The sequence below is a fragment of the Lagenorhynchus albirostris genome, chromosome 17, assembly GCF_949774975.1.
Source record: "Lagenorhynchus albirostris chromosome 17, mLagAlb1.1, whole genome shotgun sequence".
NCBI lineage: Eukaryota > Metazoa > Chordata > Mammalia > Artiodactyla > Delphinidae > Lagenorhynchus > Lagenorhynchus albirostris.
The window spans coordinates 46548556-46564374 of NC_083111.1; the positions used below are offsets into that span (position 1 = coordinate 46548556).

The following is a 15819-nucleotide window of genomic DNA, read 5'->3' on the forward strand; positions in this document are numbered from 1 at the left end:
AACGGGAATGCCAGGTCAGATCAGTGGTTTGAAAATATCATGTAAGTTGAATCATAAAGGATGGACTACAGGGTGCATTTTGGGGATATAGACTAAGCTTCTGTACCATAGAGACTCAAAATAAGACCCAAACAGAAGAGTTTCCTTCTTTCTTATGTAACAGTCTAAAAATGAGTGGTCAAGGGCCACAAAAATGGCAGTATTCCATGAGGCCACTTGGGGACTGAGATTCCTTTTAATCTTGTTTCTCTACTATCCCCCTAGGCAGTGGTTCTTAAAGTGTAGTCCCTGGACCAGCAGCGTCAGAATCACCTGGGAACTTTATTAGAAATGCATATGGTGGACTTAACTGGTGGCGCAGGGGTTAAGAATCCACCTGCCAATGCAGGGGACACGGGTTCGAGTCGAGCCCTGGTCCGGGAATATCCCACATGCCGCAGGGCAACTAAGCCCGTGTGCCACAACTACTGAGCCTGCACTCTAGAGCCCACGAGCCACAACTACTGAGCCCGTGTACCACAACTACTGAAGCCCGTGCGCTTAGAGCCCGTGCTCTGCAACAAGAGAAGCCACTGCAGTGAGAAGGCTGCGCACCGCAACGAAGAGTAGCCCCCGCTCACGGCAACTAGATAAAGCCCGCGGGCAGCAACAAACACCCAACACAGACAAAAATAAATAAATAAGTTAATTAATTACAAAAAAAAAGGAAATGCATATGGTGGGGCCCGGCAATCTGTGTTTTAGCAAGCCCTCCGGGTGATTCTGAGGCACACCCAAATTTGAGAAACACTCACCTAAGATTTTTTTCCTCATCTATCAGGTCAAAACTGTGGGATGAGCCTGCGGAAAGGTGGAAAAAAAGCAAAAAGAGGGCAAACTATTTCCTTTTCAAAGAAAGTGCCTGGAAGGTGAATGCATAACTTCCTCTGACATCCTATTGGCTGATACCTAGTCATGTGTCCATGTGGCCACCTAACTATGAGGGACCTTGGGAAATGTAGGCTCTAACTGGGCAGTCTGTGTCCAGCTAAAACTTGCAATTCTGTACTAAAAGAAACATCAGGGAATGAATACTGGCAGAAAATTAGTAGCCTCCATCACTACTGCAACCGGACAGGCAAAAAGGTGAGGGGAACTACTATTAAAGTAGTGGTTATGTATTGGAGAGGAAGGGATGTATTGGGGAAGTAGGTTCTGTTTTGATCCTATGGTGAGGGAGAGGAAGGAGAAGTGACAACTCCTGCGTTTCTACGTGGGTAGATGGTGATGGTGTTGCCTGGGGTAGAGATTCTAGGGGAAGAGAAAAGAAAGGAGAATATGAAATTTGACATTAGACATAATGAATTTGGGCTGACCGAGGAATGTCCTGGTAGAAATATGCAGATCTGTAGGCAGTTGGAAACACTTGTTCAAGGACCCTGAGAAAGGTTGGTGCTAGAGGTAGAGACTGGCAAATGCCATGGTGATGGGAGCTTGGGCGTGAACTGGATTGCCCAGCGTGTGACACAGGAAGGGGCACTAAGGCAGGGGGACACTGATATTCAAGGTGAGTGCCGGAAGACAGGCTCATGAAGAGCGGTCACTGTGATACTGGGGCCAAGACAAGGGGATTAGAGAACTCAGTGGAGGAAGGAAGGCACCTTAAGGTCAGGGTGGTACCAGTGTCCAATGCTGCAGTGGTGACATATGGGACAAAGCCTCAGAAGTGGTCTTTGGTGGCAGATCAGAAAAGCTGCGACTCAGACAGCTCAGGAGACATGCCGAAGGTTCCACAGCTCGTAGGCCGCAGAGCCAGCCAGCATGTCTTCTGGCTCTAGCCTTCCCCTTACAAGGTGTGGAGGCAGCCACTGCTGCTCTCCTCCTAACACTGTCTGTGCAGGAGGCCTTAGCGTTCTCCCGACACTGAGCTGGGGTATAGAAGCTCACTTCTGGTTTGTGGCTCTCTAGCCGTCTGTAGGACTGGTTTCCAAAACTGTCATGGTTCTTTCTTCCTCCCGTTGGCTTGCCCTGACCCACCCCGAGTCTAATTGTGACACCAGGCTGGGCTTTATGGGCTTCCCTTTCCTCCTAAGCATTCCACAGTCATGTCGCCGTTGTCCTTGTGTCGTGCCTCACCCTGCATCCCAGCTTCAGAGCAATGTGAAACAGTTGTCACACTCTTACCTACCATGCTCTGTCAGCCCAGTGCAAAAGAGGAGCTTGATGGCTAAAAAGGAGGACTCAAGTTCAAATCCACTGCACAGCGGATCCTACCTTCCATGCATTTTCAAGTGCAAACGTCTTGACTTGCTGAAGATGCTGGACACCTCTGTCAAGGACCAACCCCAGCAATGTGACCTTATTCACTGCAGGTTGATCATGAACTTGGCACCATGCAAGATTGCTTATCTCCAAAGTGTTCAATTTTTTTATCCTATGTTCCTAAGTGTTTGATAATTGTGTATCAGGGTACTTTCAAGGCAGCTGATTTCTACGGCAGCTTTCAGCATCCTGCTTCTGGTGAATGTTATTGCCTGTTGGAAGGACTTTGCAGCTACAGGCAGACTCCCACCACCCACCGACGGGCTCGTTATCAATCCACAGTTGTGTGCTGACTGCAAAGTGGTCCCAGGTTTCTGCATATATTGTGAGATCACTATGGGAACACAGTCATTATGATACAGCAGTTCCTGTCTTGAGTACTTTAGATAGCTTTCTTTTATGGTTTTCTTTCCTATTGATATGAAAGAGATTCTTGATAACCAAAGATAAATATATCCACAGATTTCAGGTTCCTTGTTTCATATATGAGCATGACTTCGAAATTGAATAAGCCCAGATCTGTGATGCCACTGTGTATTCTCGTAGCAGGTGAGTCACACAGGACTCCATCAACTCTGACATGTTGGATGACCTTGAGAATTCAGTGATTTCCTATGACGTAGAACAAACCAGGTTAGTAGCTGCCAGCAGAAACCAGGCATAAATACTGCTAGTAAATACTACTACTGGTTCTAAAATATATACCTTATCAGTTCATACTTCACTTTTTTCTCTTACCACCAAAGTCCAAGCTATCATGACACAATCACTAACCTGGGCTGTTAACCAGTCTCCCTGCTTTCATTCTGACCCCCTCCATCCATTTTCCACAATGAAGCTGGAGTCATCTTGTATGTAAAATGTATCATGTCACTCGTCTGCTTAAAACTCATCTGCGTTCCATCTCATCTCAGAATAAAGTCCAAGATTAATACCACGGTCTATGAGGCCCTATGTGATCTGACTGCTGCCTGACTCTCCCATCTCATATCATACCACTCTCTTCCCCTTTGTAATAATCTGTCTACATTGTCTCTCCTCCACCTCGTAATGATCTATCCACACTGGCTTTCCTGTTTCTTGCCCATAGGACCACCATGTACAGACATGCAGGTTGTGCATAACTCTGGGAGGGGCATTCGGTAGGCTGCAGGGTGCATGATGGACCCGGAAATGCACAGCATGTCGGTCCAGCTCACACACACCAAGATTTCAGCATTTGCTGGTCATTTTGCCTGGTACATCCATCAGGTTCTTTGAACAGCTGGCTCCTTCTTGCCATCCATTCAACAAATATTCCACAAAGCACTATTCTCTACCAGGCAGAACTGGTTACATAATTTGCAGGGCCCAGTGCAAAATGAAAATCAGGGCCTCTTATTCCAAAATTATTCAGAATTTCAAGATGGTAACAGTAGAGCATTAAACCAAGCAGAGGCCCTTCTGAGTATGGCGCCCTCTGTGACCACACAGGTCTCGCCCCCATGAAGTTGGCACTGGCCTCGGTCTCAGTTTAAATGTCACTTTCCCAGGGGGCCCTTCCCAACCACCCAAGCCAAAGCCTTCTGATACTGTGCAAAGGCGAGCAAAGGACTCCCTTTCCTTTCCAGGAAAAATCAGAGCATTTTGAATTACTGATGAAACAAGAATCCCGGGTTCCACTCGCACTGTGTTTTTAGGTTGAACATCCAATCAACCTAAAAGGTTTTGTGTTTCACTTTAATGAAGTCTTGGACAGGTTCTCATTTTTCTATAAATTGGCCCTGAAGGAGCTGACGGGCCTCATAGGCCAAGGAGAACTTTGCTGTACAAAGATCAAAAAGGACCCATTATAACATTAAAAATTTGAAAAGGATACTATGATTGGATTTTTTTTCTAATATAAAACAACAATGCACATTTTATGGAGCTAATGATTTCATGTGTAGTAATAAACTCAACGGTATTTTAAGGTTTAATAGAAATTGCACAGTTACTAATTGGCTAGCATATATTTCCCCCTGCCTTTGGAAATTAAAATTTTTGCTTTTGATGAAATAAAAATTATTTAAGTACAATTTCATCCTCGAAAAGGCAAAGTTTTGTTGTTTTGTAGCACTGTGATACTTCTTTTTTTTTTTTTTTTTTTTGCGATATGCGGGCCTCTCACTGCTGTGGCCTCTCCCGTTGCGGAGCACAGGCTCCGGACGCGCAGGCCCAGCAGCCATGGCTCACGGGCCCAGCCGCTCCGCGGCATGCGGGATCTTCCCAGACCGGGCACGAACCCGTGTCCCCTGCATCGGCAGGCGGACTCCCAACCACTGCGCCACCAGGGAAGCCCTGTGATACTTCTTATATAACATATGGTTAGTTCAAAATATACATTGCTATCATTCATAAGACATTTATAAATAATGGATTATAAAGTTCCACATATGGTATTGGACGCAGAAAAAAAGGATGCATAGAACAGTTTCTTTATAAGATCTTCTCATCTTGTTATGGTTTCTCTCCTACTCCTGGGAATCTAATACTCTCGGCCTAATAACAGGAGAAGCAAAAAGTTCAAGGCTCTGTGACGGTGAGATAAGGCAAGAACATGTAATTTTCAGAGAGACTGCCATTCCTGCCACCATCCTCTGGCTAGGCAATGCCATCTGGGGGTTTCAGATACGGTTTTCTGTAGTGGATTACCCTTGGGTTACTGCCAGGAGCAAAGCAGTTGTAAAAATGCAACTTCCTAAAAGCATTCGCGACCAAGGGAGAAAACAAGTTTCTGCCTCAGTTTTTGCTAATTTGGTAAGCAACCATAAAAAAAAAAAAAAGAGAGAGAGAGAGAGAAAAAACCTAAGAACGATATGCGTTTACATTTGTGTAAGACAAAGAATGAAAGTAAAAGTAACCATGCATAAGGTACCTCACTCAAGAAGTCTAGTCCTAGACTGAATTATGAAGGAAAGAAACCCTGACTTCCTACCTTCTTGCCCCATTTGCTCTCAGAAAAGTAGCTGATAAACTAATTTATACTAAGGTGTAAATGACTAATAAATGTTAATGGATTATCTTTCGCAGGAGTATTTGCTTTAGAGCAGGGAAAAAAGAGTCTTTGCCCAAAAGCTGAAAGTTTTAGTGGTAGAATTTCAGCAGAGCCCAAAACTCATCCACAAATTGTTCCATCTTAAGAGAAGAGAGAGTTGTCTGTACTTACTAGTTCCTTTTTATCTTCTCTCATTTCTCTCTCTCAACTTTTTGTTTTTGTTTTGGAATAATTTCAGGTTTACAGAAAAGTTGCAAAGATAATACAGAGAATTCCCATGTATCTCTCACCCAGTTACTCCCAATGTTAACATTTTATATTACTATGGTATGTTTGTCAAAATAAAGAAACTAACATTAGAACATTCTTATTCGCTGCACTCCAGACTTTGTTAGGGTTTCATCAGTTTTTCCACTAACGTACTTTTTCTGTTTGCTCCAATCCAGGACACCACACTGCATGTAGCCCATTCTTTTTTATTCCCAATCTAATCTTTTATCCCCAGAATTCCACATGTAAGTCTGGTTACGTTACTTCTTTATTCAAACACCCTGATGGCTTCCTTCTCACTCAAAGCAGAATCCAAAGCCATTATCAAGACTACAAGGCACTACATGATCTGCTCCCTCCTCCAACTCTCTGTCTTAACTGCCCATCAGCTCTCTCCCATTTATCCCATTCCAGCCACCCTTGCCTCCGCTTCCTTCGACCTACCAAGCGTGTTTTGCCTCAGGGGCTTGTACTCGCTATGGCCTCTACTTGGAATGTTTTGCCCCTGGGTTTCTGACTGGCTTGTCAGGAAGGGATGTAAGGTTGAATGAGCAGGGTGGGGTGACCAACTCCTCCAGGTTTGTCAGGGACTATCCTGATTTTAAAACTGAAAAGCCGGGCTTCCCCGGTGGTTCAGTGGTTAAGAATCCACCTGCCAATGCAGGGGACACTGGTTCGAGCCCTGGTCCGGTTAGATCCCACGTGCCGCGGAGCAACTAAGCCTGTGTGCCACAATTACTGAAGCCCGCGTCCCTAGAGCCCGTGCTCCGCAACAAGAGAAGCCACCGCAATGAGAAGCCTGGGCACCCCAATGATGAGTATACCCCGCTCTCGGCAACTAGAGAAAGCCCGCGTGCCTCAACGAAGACCCAATGCAGGGTAGGGTCAAAGCTATTTGTGAAGACAAATAGATATTTTTTGTAAGGTGTACAAAAATTTTTTTAAAAAACCCTGAAAAGCCATGTACCCTGGGAACCCCCTCAGTTCCTGGCAAACTAGGACAGCTGGTCACCTAGCAGGGGTAGGTTTGTGTAGGGGATTTGCTAACATTTAATATGGAGGCTAGAGAAGACGTCATGCACAAGGAGACATTTGGGCGAAGGCTTGATGGAGGTGAGGGACTGAGTTCGCCATTCCTTATTGTTGTATGGTTCCTGGGGGTCTGTCTACAGATCCCACTGAGCAGAGATAAAGAACACCCCAACGGTTGTCAAAAAATACATTAAAATTTTTTTTCTTAAATGATACAAATGAACTTATTTTATTACAAAATTTATTACTTATTTACAAAAATTTGTGGCTACGGGGGCTTCCCTGGTGGCGCAGTGGTTGAGAATCTGCCTGCTAATGCAGGGGACACGGGTTCGAGCCCTGGTCTGGGAAGATCCCACATGCTGCAGAGCAACTGGGCCCGTAAGCCACAACTACTGAGCCTGCGCGTCCGGAGCCTGTGCTCCACAACAAGAGAGGCCACGACAGTGAGAGGCCCGCGCACCGCGATGAAGAGTGGCCCCCGCTTGCCACAACTAGAGAAAGCCCTCGCACAGAAACGAAGACGCAACACAACCAAAAAAAAAAAAAATTTGTGGCTACGAAAGGAGAAGGTGAGAGGGGGGAGGGATAAATTAGGAGTTTGGGATTAACAGATATAAACACCACTATATACAAAATAGATAAACAACAAGAACCTACTGTATAGCATAGGGAACTATCTTCAACATCTTGTAATAACCTATAATAGAAAAGAATCTGAAAAAGAATATATATCACATGTATATCATATATATATATATATATATAACTGAATCACTTTGCCGTACACCAGAAACTAACATAATATTGTAAATCAACTATGCTTCCATTTAAAAACAAAAAGAAAAAAATGTTTTTCCTTCCATTTTCCTTGAGATATAATTGACAAATGGCACCGTATAGTGTAAGGTGTACAGCATATGATTTGACTTACATACATCATGAAATGATGGTACAAAATTCCAGGTGTAAGATAAATAATTACTAGGGATGTAATGTACAACACGATTAATATAATGAACACCGCTGTATCTTATATATGAAATTCGTTAACAGAATAAATCCTAAGAGTTCTCATCACAAGGAAAAATATTCTTTTTCTTTTATTTTGTATCTATAGGAATGATGGATGTTCACTGAACTTATTGTGGTAATCACTTAAAATGTTGTTTTTAATAATCGCGCTCTCAGATTTTATAAGATCTACAATGAGTAGCCAGGGAGGCTTTGGAGCCCAGCAAACATGGAGTCTTGGCTCTGCTATGTGACGTTGAACAAGTTATTTCATTTCTCAAAGCCTGATTTTTCTCACTTGTGAAATGAGGGTTATAAAAACCTCAAGGGTTATTGTAAAGATTAAAAGAGTTAATATGTATAAAGTGCTTTGAACCATTCTGGCAGATAAACACTCAATTACAATCCATTATTGTTGTCCTTTTCTCCCCATGTTTTCGGTGGGGCATCAATACTCAATGTAAGTGCTGTTGTGTGCAGGACACAGGGATATATGGAAAAGGGCTATGGAAAAGGAGTTAGGGAGAAAGAAGGCCATAAAGAAGGGGATCACAAAAGATGAGTTAATTCGGGTACTTATTTTTAAATGATTTTTGAGATAATTGCAAAAATTTACATGCAGGTATAAGGAATAATTTAGAGACATCGGATATACCCTTCACTCAGCTTCCCTCAGCAGTAACATCTCACATTACTATAGCACAATATCACAACCAGGAAATGCATAGTAGGTACTTCTCATTCTGTTACTGAAACTAAGACCGTCATCTTCATGGAATTGAACAACCAGTGCTTCCTCCTTGAGGGTGGAGAGCCAGGGGCCGAGGAGTGTAGGCCCATGGTCCTTATCACGTCAATGATGGACCACTGCAGTGGGCGCATCACCTTGCTCTCTGCTGCAATCCACTGCAAACCACAGCCTGTGCTTCTGATAGGATCACTTCTTAGCAGTGTTCTCTTTGGCCTTAAGCAGAGTCAAACTTACGGCTTACTGACTGTTTATTATGGCCGCAGGCTCTGTGCTAAATATTTTTCATGCGTTATCTCCATCTTTACAACAGCCCTAGGTGATAATATTGTCCCCATTTCATAGATGATGAAACTGAGGCCTTGTATGGTTAAGCAGCTTGCCCAGGTCATGTGTCTAGGAAGTCGGAGAGTTGGGATTAAAATGCAGACCACCTGATTCCAAAGCTATTCTCACCAACCCACACGCTCCTCACACTCATGGCAGAGTACAGAGGAAAGGGACAGGGTTGACAGGTGTTTTCTTGCCTTCCTCAGTGAATTCACGATTGAGTTGGGGTGGGGCAGAATATAAAAACATAAATGATAGTACAAGGCAGTATATGTAAAGCACTAATCCAGGGTGATCTAGGCACCCGGGGGCAGGGCAGCTGGGAAAGGTCTTCTGAAGGAAGCGAGGGGAAATGGGCCGGGCCTTGTGAAGAGGGCTTGTCTGGCAGAGCTCACACTGTTATGACAGTCATGTCTGGTTTCACCCCACCTTCCCCTGTCTCCCTCCTGACCTTAACCAAAGGGATCTGTGGTAGACTTACTTCAGAATACATAATAATCCTAATAGCTGGCGTGTACAGTGTGCTCGCATTGGGCTAGTCACTGTTTTAAGTGCCTTATGTATCGTAACTCATTTAATCTTCACACGAACCTAGAGCATAGGTACTATTATTAGCCCCATTTTACAGATGAGGCTATTGAGGCACAGAGAGGTCAAGTAACTTGCCCAAGGTCACCCAGTTAGTAAGTGAAAGCCAGGATCTGAACCCAGGCGGTTTGGGTCTAGACTCCCCACTTTGGAGTCTACTCCCGCCCTCTACTTTGCAAGTCCTTTGTACACATCTCTATAAAATCTCACCCAGTCAAAACTCAAGTGAAATAGCACAACACCCATCACCCAAAGGGGAGCAAGCACTTTCTGAGCAACAAACTTCTGTGATTGGCCCTGGGCCCAGTGATTCACATTTCATTTTCACTACAGTCCTGCAAGGTTTGTATACATGAGGAAATTAAGCTTCAGAGATATTAAGTAACGTGCTCAAAGGCTGAGATTCCCACCCGAAAACTATGTCCTCCTCTGTATGTAGCTCATGTTTCAAATCCCTCTTTCTCTGAGGCCTTCCTCTTCCCATCACCCAGCAGCCACCCATCAGGCCCTGCTCCGCGCTGGCCACACGCATCCTGCACCTATTTAGAAATTTGCACACATGGCCTTGATGGTTTTCTCAGCAATACTCCTCCCCAGGCAAGAGTGGCCCAAGTGTCAGGAGACATGGGGCCTGCTTTGTAGGGCTTATAACATCCTCAGATTCCAGATCTGGAAAGTACCCAGAGATAATCAGACCCACTACTCACCCCAGGGAGGGTCTCCTTCTACAGTGATCCCTGATCATTTATTCATTCAGCGATAAATTCATTCGGCCTACTACGTGCCAAGCATGTCCTGAGTGATGGGGATATGGCAACACACAGGACAGGCAAACCCCTCATCTCCAGGAAGTTCCATTCTGGCTGGGGGAGACTGCCAAGAAACATGATTAAAAAGTAGAATCTATAGGATGTTGCTATATGGTATGGAGAAAAAATTTTAAAATAAAAATTAAAGTATGGAAGGGGAAGGTAAAGAATGGGGTGAGTGTGTGTGTGTGTGTGTGTGTGTGTGACAGACAGACAGAGAGGCAGAGAGAAAGAAAGAGAAAGAGTGAGCTTGGGTTGGCCAGTGGTAACCTCTCTGAGGATTTCTCCCTCAAAGTCCGTCAGCCACTATTTGCTTGAATACGTCAGCTACAGAAAAGTCATTCCCTAAAAGGCACTCGTTCCGCTTTAAGCAAGCTCTGCTTGTTCTGCAGTTTATCATATCTTCTCCCAGTGACTTCTGTTCTTCATCCTGAGTTCTGCCTTCAGTAGCTGTACCCAGCAAGCCTAACGCCCTCTCCCAGGGCAGACCACCCTCCACCTGTTGGAGGACATCTGTTTCCTTTCAGTAGTTCCCCATAACCCTAACGGCCTCAGTTCTTTCAGCTGGTTCCTGAATGACATGGTTTCAATACCTATCACCCTGGTGGCTGCCCTCCTTTGAATGCCCTTTATCTCAAGAACAGAACATTTCCCTCTATGGTGAGTTGATCAGTGCAGAATATTCTAGGTTACTGCTCCCTGGATATAGACCCAGTACTACACAAAAACAAAATGAAACACGTTTTTAAGCTTTATGCTAATCAGAGCTCAGTCTCCACTGGGGGAAGCCAGTCTAGACTCGTCAGAACCTGGAAGCTAGGAGGCCAGTAGAGGGGAAGCCTCATTCAGAGTTAACTCTTATTTTATACACAATTCAAAGAAACCTCATTGTCTGATGTTCTAGCCCATAAACACTTAGAAGGAATAACTTGAAGGAAAACATGCATTTTGAAAGGCAAGCTCATTGTAAGAGCCAGGAAGGGCATCTGATAACTCCACAGGTGAAGAGTAGACAGGACTATAAAAAGCTGTCCAAAAAGGTCAAGAAGAGGAACATGGAGGCATTTGCCCAACATTCCACAAAAGTTTGTGGGAGGTTCATTGCACCATTCACAGCTTAGTGAACAAATGTCTCCACTCTTGGTGTTGATCCTGTGGCAGCATCAAACCAGTGAAGTTGTTCCTAAAGGCAGAGAGGGATGCAATGTCTTTAATACATTTTCTATATTTTTAAGGAATTAAAATTTTAAATTACTTTTATGGTAAAATTTTTCTGATTTGCAGAATCTCACTCACTAGCAGGTTCTGAAAAATAAGGATTTCTGTATTAATAGCCTCTTGAAATCCAAGTTCCCTCTGAGAGTGACTCCAGCAACTTCAGAGCTTATAAATACCCTACATGTACCCTTCAGTCCTTTAGCCTTCAATCTAGGAGTTGAAAGAAGGGATAGTTTTCTCAGTATCACTGAGCTCTAAAATAGGAACCTAAGAGAGAACAACTATAGTGGCCACGTTTGAGAGAAAGAGGCAGAGATGGCGAGGGTCTGGCTTTACTTCGGAGCAGCCCCAGTTTGGGCCGGTTATATAGATACACAAAAAAGTTTATCAGTGCAAAATGGAACTGTCAAGATTGTTAAGTGACAGCTAATAATCAGGGTTCAAAAGTTGCATGGGGAAGGGGAGATGAAGGAGAGGGAGGAAAGAAAATATTCCCTAGACAGTCCTGCTTTTGTTTATCTCCCTTTCAGCCCAAATGATGCTGCCTTTGCCTCCTGATGTATGTTAGGAGACACAGCTCTCAACTTACACATTGATTTTGGATCTCACCGAAATGCGGGCCCAGTTTCTGTGGTATAGGAGAATCATTACTTGAAAGGTTTCAGACTTTGCTGATCCCATGAAATGAGATGCTGAGTTTTAGTATCATTCTCATTATTGTATCATTAATATCATTCTAGAGTCTCAAATGCTGGAAAACCCAGACACCTGCTTATTCCAAGATGCCGGCTACTCTATATCCAGTGTAAATTCCCTGTGTTTTCCCCTTAGTATTTATCATACCAACTTGACTTTCCAAGTACTTAATTTGTATTTGTAAGCTATTTTCTTTTTTTATTCCATGAATGGAGTTAACAACTGGACTGTAGTAGGAGAAAAGGACCTCTGTTTTGTTTAGAATTGGCAAGTAGGTGTCATTTTGCAAGTCAGTTCTGGTAGATTTGATGGAAAAGCCATGTTCTGAAGAATATTGAAACTGCTTCCAAGTTCAGGAGGGAAGAGTTCAGAGATCCATTAGCAATGTCTGCTCCAGCACAGGACCGGGAGTATAGCATGCCTGTCGAATATTCGTTATCGGTGGCTTAGTTCAACAAATACTGAACGTCAAGTAGTGTGCAAAGTGCAGGATTTTGTTTGTTTTATATTGTTTTTGTTTTAAATAAGGAAGACCTTGTTCCTCTATTTAATGTAATAAATGGTGGACACATGACCAAACAACTAAACTCCAGTGTGCAATACGCAGTGATGAAAGCATATCGAGGTCCAAAGGGTCAGAGAGGAAGAAGTGGGATGACGTATCAGGGAAGTGGTCTAGAAGAAGGCCTGACATCAGCAATTTCAGAAGGCCGGACGGCCTCAGCTTTGGTCTGAATTCATCCCTTCTCACCTCAACCACTAACAAATGGCAGAGCACCAGTACATGACCAATTTCTGGGCAGATTTCCCGTAGGCATTTTAATAAATAGCTCATATAGCTCTTCTCTCTGTCATCCACAGCCTCATCTCATTCTCAGGAAATCCTGGCTGGATGCCCCAAGTGTAGAGCGTACCGCCCTGTGGACATCTGAAGGGGCCGAGGCAGGACTGCATAGAGAGCACTCTAATGGGCTCAGGCTTTCAAAGCACACATGCTAACAATGACAGAAATGGCCCAGAACCAAGGACAATTTTTTTTTTCCCAAGGACAATATTTTTTTAAATGCATAAGCTTTATGAGTAGTGTCAGGAGGGTCAAAAATCCAGAATAATCCAAGGTTTATGAAAAATGCTAAACAAAAGGGCTATTTCTAAGTTTGTTTGGACCAAAGCCACCAAGTAAGACTAATTTTGGAGGAGAGATGGATAATGCTAACATATACAAGAACATGATAAGAAAAAAATCATAATTACAAAATTATTTTCCATCATTTTCCTCTGTATAAGGTGTTTCGCACAGGCGGTGCATCAAACTCACCTAGAGTGTTTGTAAAAATGTATATTCCCAGGCCCCATTTCACACCTACTAAGCCTAAATCTCTGGAAGCAGGTTGGAGATGTGCATTTCTAACAGCTCTCCCTCCTCCAAGTGATTCACATGCACTCGAAAGGTTTAAAACCACTACCCTTAAGGACAGAACGACAAGGGCTATAAGGCAGTGAAATCCAAGATAAATGAGAAGGTGGTGAGAGTCCCGGCTGCTTCAAATGTGTTTAATTCTGCAACTCCTATGAAATACATCCAGGATAAAAAAAAATAACCTGCAGATGCGATCATACAAACATCAACATCAGTCTTTAAGAAATCTTGGGAATGGCATGATCCCTAGAAGGTGGAGACAGGCAAACATTGATTGCCATTACATGGTAAAAGGGGAAATTCAATAAAATACAGAACTGTCAGCTGTATAATGGATTCCCAGTGTTCCTAAACACTTAAAAGTAGAGTGTTGATCATTAACAGTCAGCCTGGAGTCATCACAAATAAATCCATACATGTCTTTTATTTTAAGCTGCAACAAACCCTTGTTGAAAATAGTCATTATAAATTATAAATAAAAACTGCATACTAAACGGATCTCATTTTTTTGATAAGTCTGTTAGAACAGCAGAATGATGAAGTTAGTTTATGCTGAGTTTTTCTTAGGCATTCGATAAAGTGTCTCATGGTATGTATTGAACAAGATGGAGAAATCTGAGAAAATTGATAGGACTAACCCTTAATATTTATTGAGAGCCTACTTTATGTCAGGAACTCTACTAAGTGTTTTGTGAGTACTAATTAACTTAAACATCTACCCATTCCTATAAAGTAAAAAGAATTGTCCCATTTTACAGATGAGGAAACTAAGCAGAGCTTCATCAGGTAACTTGCCCAGGGTCATACAGCAAGGATATGGTGGGGCTAGGGTTGAGAGGTCAACTCTGAGATCAAAGCTTGGGTGCCTACCAACTGCACTATATCTCAGATGCGTGGAGTTGCAGCTGGGTAAAATGCTATGTCCAGAAAGAGTCAATCTGTGGTTCATGCCAACCTGAGGGAATCACTAATGGCTGCCATGGCTCTACAAAATTGTCCCAGGACTGCTCAATATTTTTATTAGTGACTTGGATAAAAATATAGAGGTTCGGCTTATCAAATTTACACATGGCGTAAAGCTAGAGGGAGGGATAGCTAAAACTGTAAATAAGAGAATAATGATCCAGAATGATCTTGGCAGGTGAGAACAACAGACCAGAGCCAAAAAGACAAAATTTTTAAAGGACCATGGTAAAATCCTATACTCTGATTACAAAAGAAAGTATGATCAGGAACGCCCAGCTTAAGTGCGTAAGACAAAACCTAGAAAATTAATTAGATCTATTGATACAGTCAGTCTCCTATAGATTCGTTCAAAGTGATAAATATGCAACGACAACAAAATGACCTCATGTACTTCTTTGTCTAACTGGCTCCCTGACCCACACCCCTCCCAAGCTGAAACTACCATATTTCATCTAATTTGAGAGGCCATTGATTGCAAGATGTGCCAGTGGTTTCGTACCACTGAGAAAGGAGGAGGGAATGCCATCAATTAAACTAGGACACAATGCTTTCATATTACTTAGCATTTTATTTTATAATGATTGAAGGACCTTTTTAAACTTTACTGGCTCTTTGAGGAAGATGCAGTGGCTGTGGCACCTCCTGACCTTCAGCTGTTAGCTCGTGTGCAGGAACAGTGAGTGAGGAAGTTTTTAAGGATACTGGAAAGACACGCTCGGAGCCAAAGAGAGGGATTCATAGAATCAGAGTCGCATTAACCAGCTGCAATGGAAACGAACCCCCTGCGGAAGGTGTGAGCATCTTTATTAGAGGCACAAAGGAAAAGAACGTCAAAGTGAAAGGCCTTGGTGTCCCACTAAGACCCTGAGAATTACTACAAGAAAAATTCCTTGTGCTGAAGGTCCTAGGACTTGGGATTGCTTTCAGAAGAGAGTCCAGGGAATTCCTGGGCGGTCCAGTTGTTAGGACTCTATGCTTTCACTGCTGAGGGCCCGGGTTCAATCCCTAGTAGGGGAACTAAGATCCCGCAAGCCACTCAGTCAAAAACAAGCAAACAAACAAAAGATGAGAGTCCAGAGTGATCATTGATTTGCACAGCTCTTCTGAGATTGTTCAACAGATTACTTCAATCAATACAGAGCCAGGAGTATAGGTTGAAGTCACCATTGCTGGTGTTTAAATTAGCTATTTTAATTAATTGCTAAAAGAAGTTTAATAGACATAGATTTTATCACATCAATTGTGCACAATATGAAAGGAACACATAAGAGAAATAAATAGGTTAAAGTATTCCCCAGACTTCTCATTCAGAGTCCAGTCTTCAAAATGCATTTCACTTCAGAGTTGGGTATGTATGTCCTGTTTTTCCAAACACAATCATCCTCTGTGCTAGCCGGGTGTCAGTTATGCA

At 43.1% G+C, this 15819-nt stretch overlaps 1 pseudogene; it reads left to right on the forward strand.

The window, feature by feature from the left end:
- Positions 1-6663: 6663 nt before the first annotated feature.
- Positions 6664-15588, forward strand: LOC132507973 (small ribosomal subunit protein uS10-like; annotated as a pseudogene).
- Positions 15589-15819: the final 231 nt, after the last annotated feature.